We start from the raw sequence: 6000 nt of genomic DNA, 5'->3' as shown, positions 1-6000 counted from the left end.
GGGTGTGGGGTATATCAGTGTGTTACAGTGAGGGGTGTGGGGTATATCAGTGTGTTACTGTCAGGGGTGTGGGATATATCAGAGTGTTACAGTGAGGGGTGTGGGATATAGAGAGTGTGACAGTGAGGGGTGTGGGGTATATCAGTGTGTTACTGTCAGGGGTGTGGGATATATCAGAGTGTTACAGTGAGGGGTGTGGGATATAGAGTGTGTTACAGTGAGGGGTGTGGGATATATCAGAGTGTTACGGTGAGGGGTGTGGTTTATATCAGAGTGTTGCAGTGAGGGGTGTGGGGCATATCAGAGTGTTACAGTGAGGGGTGTGGGGTATATCAGAGTGTTACAGTGAGGAGTGTGTGGTATATCAGTGTGTTACAGTGAGGGGTGTGGGAGATATCAGAGTGTTACGGTGAGGGGTGTGGTTTATATCAGAGTGTTGCAGTGAGGGGTGTGGGATATAGAGATTGTTACAGTGAGGGGTGTCGCGTATATCAGAGTGTTCCAGTGAGGGGTGTGGGGCATATAAGAGTGTTACAGTGAGGGGAGTGGGGTATATCAGAGTGTTACAGTGAGGGGAGTGGGGTATATCAGAGTGTTACAGTGAGGGTTGTGTGATATAGAGAGTGTTACAGTGAGGGGTGTGGGATATATCAGAGTGTTACAGTGAGGGGTGTGGGATATATCAGAGTGTTACAGTGAGGGGTGTGGTGTATATCAGTTTGTTACAATGAGGGGTGTGGGGTATATCAGAGTGTTACAGTGAGGGGTGTGGGATATATCAGAGTGTTACAGTGAGGGGTGTGGGATATATCAGAGTGTTACAGTGAGGGGTGTGGGAGATATCAGAGTGTTACAGTGATTGGTGTGCGATATATCAGAGTGTTACAGTGAGGGGTGTGGGATATAGAGAGTGTTACAGTGGGTGGTGTGGGATATATCAGAGTGTTACAGTGAGGGGTGTGGGATATAGAGAGTGTTACAGTGGGTGGTGTGGGATATATCAGAGTGTTACAGTGAGGGGTGTGGGATATATCAGTGTGTTACAGTGAGGGGTGCGGGATATGGAGAGTGTTACAGTGAGGGGTGTGGGATATATCAGTGTGTTACAGTGGGGGGTGTGGGATATATCAGAGTGTTACAGTGAGGGGTGTGGGATATATCAGAGTGTTACAGTGAGGGGTGTGGGACATATCAGTGTGTTACAGTCAGGGGTGTGGGATATGTCAGAGTGTTACAGTGGGGGGTGTGGGATATATCAGAGTGTTACAGTGAGGGGTGTGGGATATATCAGAGTGTTACAGTGAGGGGTGTGGGACATATCAGTGTGTTACAGTCAGGGGTGTGGGATATATCAGAGTGTTACAGTGAGGGGTGTGGGGTATCTCAGAGTGTTACAGTGAGGGGTGTGGGATATAGAGAGTGTTACAGTGAGGGGTGTGGGATATAGCAGAGTGTTACGGTGAGGGGTGTGGGGTATATCAGTGTGTTACAGTGAGGGGTGTGGGGTATATCAGTGTATTACAGTGAGGGGTGTGGGATATATCAGAGTGTTACAGTGGGGGGTGTGGGATATATCAGATTGTTACAGTGAGGGGTGTGGGGTATATCAGAGTGTTACAGTGAGGGGTGTGGGATATATCAGAGTGTTACAGTGAGGGGTGTGGGATATATCAGTGTTACAGTGAGGGGTGTGGGATATATCAGAGTGTTACAGTGAGGGGTGTGGGATATAGAGAGTGTTACAGTGAGGGGTGTGGGATATAGCAGAGTGTTACGGTGAGGGGTGTGGGGTATATCAGTGTGTTACAGTGAGGGGTGTGGGGTATATCAGAGTGTTACAGTGAGGGGTGTGGGGTATATCAGTGTATTACAGTGAGGGGTGTGGGATATATCAGAGTGTTACAGTGGGGGGTGTGGGATATATCAGATTGTTACAGTGAGGGGTGTGGGATATATCAGAGTGTTACAGTGAGGGGTGTGGGACATATCAGAGTGTTACAGTGAGGGGTGCGGGATGTATCAGTGTTACAGTGAGGGGTGTGGGATATATCAGAGTGTTACAGTGAGGGGTGTGGGATATATCAGTGTGTTACAGTCAGGGGTGTGGGGCATATCAGAGTGTTACAGTGAGGGGTGAGGGATATAGAGAGTGTTGCAGTGATGGGTGTGGGATATATCAGAGTGTTACAGTGAGGGGTGTGGGATATATCAGTGTGTTACAGTCAGGGGTGTGGGGTATATCAGAGTGTTACAGTGAGGGGTGTGGGATATAGAGAGTGTTGCAGTGAGGGGTGTGGGATATATCAGTGTGTTGCAGTGAGGGGTGTGGGATATATCAGTGTGCTGCAGTGAGGGGTGTGGGGGATATCAGAGTATTACAGTGAGGGGTGTGGGGTATATCAGAGTGTTACAGTGAGGGGTCTGGGGTATATCAGAGTGTTACTGTGAGGGGTGCGGGATATATCAGTGTTACAGTGAGGGGTGTGGGATATATCAGAGTGTTACAGTGGGGGGTGTGGGATATATCAGAGTGTTACAGTGAGGGGTGTGGGACATATCAGAGTGTTACAGTGAGGGGTGTGGGATATATCAGTGTGTTACAGTCAGGGGTGTGGGATATATCAGAGTGTTACAGTGAGGGGTGTGGGGTATATCAGAGTGTTACAGTGAGGGGTGTGGGATATAGAGAGTGTTACAGTGAGGGGTGTGGGGTATATCAGAGTGTTACAGTGAGGTGTGTGGGATATATCAGAGTGTTACAGTGAGGGGTGTGGGATATATCAGAGTGTTACAGTGAGGGGTGTGGGGTAAATCAGAGTGTTTCAGTGAGGGGTGTGGGGTATATCAGTGTTACAGTGAGGGGTGTGGGATATATCAGAGTGTTACAGTGAGGGGTGTGGGATATATCAGAGTGTTACACTGAGGGGTGTGGGATATATCAGAGTGTTTCAGTGAGGGGTGTGGGGTATATCAGAGTGTTACAGTGAGGGGTGTGGGATATATCAGAGTGTTACAGTGAGGGGTGTGGGATATATCAGAGTGTTACAGTGAGGGGTGTGGGATATATCAGAGTGTTACAGTGAGGGGTGTGGGATATATCAGAGTGTTACATTGAGGGGTGTGGGGTATATCAGAGTGTTACAGTGACGGGTGTGGGATACAGAGAGTGTTACAGTGAGGGGTGTGGGATATAGAGAGTGCTACATTGAGGGGTGTGGGATATATCAGAGTGTTTCAGTGAGGGGTGTGGGATATATCAGAGTGTTCCGGTGAGGGGTGTGGGGTATCTCAGAGTGTTACAGTGAGGGGTGTGGGGTATCTCAGAGTGTTACAGTGAGGGGTGTGGGATATAGAGAGTGTTACAGTGAGGGGTGTGGGATATATCAGTGTTACAGTGAGGGGTGCGGGATATATCAGTGTTACAGAGAGGGGTGTGGGATATATCAGAGTGTTACAGTGAGGGGTGTGGGACATATCAGAGTGTTACAGTGAGGGGTGCGGGATATATCAGTGTTACAGTGAGGGGTGTGGGATATATCAGAGTGTTACAGTGAGGGGTGTGGGATATATCAGTGTGTTACAGTCAGGGGTGTGGGATATATCAGTGTTACAGTGAGGGGTGTGGGTTATATCAGAATGAAACAGTGAGGGGTGTGGGATATATCAGAGTGTTACAGTGAGGGGTGTGGGATATATCAGAGTGTTACAGTGAGGGGTGTGGGATATAGAGAGTGTTGCAGTGAGGGGTGTGGGGTATATCAGAGTATTACATTGAGGGGTGTGGGATATATCAGAGTGTTACAGTGAGGGGTGTGGGATATATCAGAGTGTTACAGTGAGGGGTGTGGGGTATATCAGAGTGTTACAGTGAGGGGTGTGGGATATAGAGAGTGTTACAGTGAGGGGTGTGGGATATATCAGAGTGTTACAGTGAGGGGTGTGGGATATATCTGAGTGTTACAGTGAGGGGAGTGGGGTATATCAGTGTGTTACAGTGAGGGGTGTGGGATATATCAGAGTGTTACAGTGAGGGTGCGGGATATATCAGAGTGTTACAGTGAGGGGTGTGGGATATATCAGAGTGTTACATTGAGGGGTGTGGGGTATATCAGAGTGTTACAGTGACGGGTGTGGGATACAGAGAGTGTTACAGTGAGGGGTGTGGGATATATCAGAGTGTTTCAGTGAGGGGTGTGGGATATATCAGAGTGTTCCGGTGAGGGGTGTGGGGTATATCAGTGTGTGACAGTGAGGGGTGTGGGATATATCAGAGTGTTACAGTGAGGGGTGTGGGGTATATCAGAGTGTTACAGTGAGGGGTGTGGGATATAGAGAGTGTTACAGTGAGGGGTGTGGGATATATCAGTGTTACAGTGAGGGGTGCGGGATATATCAGTGTTACAGTGAGGGGTGTGGGATATATCAGAGTGTTACAGTGAGGGGTGTGGGACATATCAGAGTGTTACAGTGAGGGGTGCGGGATATATCAGTGTTACAGTGAGGGGTGTGGGATATATCAGAGTGTTACAGTGAGGGGTGTGGGATATATCAGTGTGTTACAGTCAGGGGTGTGGGATATATCAGTGTTACAGTGAGGGGTGTGGGATATATCAGAGTGAAACAGTGAGGGGTGTGGGATATATCAGAGTGTTACAGTGAGGGGTGTGGGATATATCAGCGTGTTACAGTGAGGGGTGTGGGATATAGAGAGTGTTGCAGTGAGGGGTGTGGGGTATATCAGAGTATTACATTGAGGGGTGTGGGATATATCAGAGTGTTACAGTGAGGGGTGTGGGATATATCAGAGTGTTACAGTGAGGGGTGTGGGGTATATCAGAGTGTTACAGTGAGGGGTGTGGGATATAGAGAGTGTTACAGTGAGGGTTGTGGGATATATCAGAGTGTTACAGTGAGGGGTGTGGGATATATCTGAGTGTTACAGTGAGGGGAGTGGGGTATATCAGTGTGTTACAGTGAGGGGTGTGGGATATATCAGAGTGTTACAGTGAGGGTGCGGGATATATCAGAGTGTTACAGTGAGGGGTGTGGGATATAGAGAGTGTTACAGTGAGGGGTGTGGGATATAGAGAGTGTTTCGGTGAGGGGTGTGGGGTATATAAGTGTGTTACAGTGAGGGGTGTGGGATATATCAGAGTGTTACAGTGAGGGTGCGGGATATATCAGAGTGTTACAGTGAGGGTGCGGGATATATCAGAGTGTTACAGTGAGGGGTGTGGGATATAGAGAGTGTTACAGTGAGGGGTGTGGGATATAGAGAGTGTTTCGGTGAGGGGTGTGGGGTATATCAGTGTGTTACAGTGAGGGGTGTGGGATATATCAGAGTGTTACAGTGAGGGTGCGGGATATATCAGAGTGTTACAGTGGGGGGTGTGGGATATATCAGATTGTTACAGTGAGGGGTGTGGGGTATATCAGAGTGTTACAGTGGGGGGTGTGGGATATATCAGAGTGTTGCAGTGAGGGGTGTGGGATATATCAGAGTGTTACAGTGAGGGTGCGGGATATATCAGAGTGTTACAGTGGGGGGTGTGGGATATATCAGAGTGTTACAGTGAGGGGTGTGGGGTATATCAGAGTGTTACAGTGAGGGGTGTGGGGTATATCAGAGTGTTACAGTGAGGGGTGTGGGATATAGAGAGTGTTACGGTGAGGGGTGTGGGATATAGAGAGTGTTAGGGTGAGGGGTGTGGGGTATATCAGTGTGTTACAGTGAGGGGTGTGGGGTATATCAGAGTGTTACAGTGAGGGGTGTGGGATATATCAGAGTGTTACAGTGAGGGGTGTGGGGTATATCAGAGTGTTACAGTGGGGGTGTGGGATATATCAGAGTGTTGCAGTGAGGGGTGTGGGATATATCAGAGTGTTACAGTGAGGGGTGTGGGAAATATCAGAGTGTTACAGTGAGGGGTGTGGGGTATATCAGAGTGTTACAGTGAGGGGTGTGGGAAATATCAGAGTGTTACAGTGAGGGGTGTGGGG

This window comes from Heterodontus francisci, unplaced genomic scaffold (assembly GCF_036365525.1).
Source record: "Heterodontus francisci isolate sHetFra1 unplaced genomic scaffold, sHetFra1.hap1 HAP1_SCAFFOLD_405, whole genome shotgun sequence".
In the NCBI taxonomy this organism is placed as follows: Eukaryota; Metazoa; Chordata; class Chondrichthyes; order Heterodontiformes; family Heterodontidae; genus Heterodontus; species Heterodontus francisci.
The sequence above is the reverse complement of the archived record's forward strand: the minus strand, read 5'-3'. Positions refer to the sequence as shown.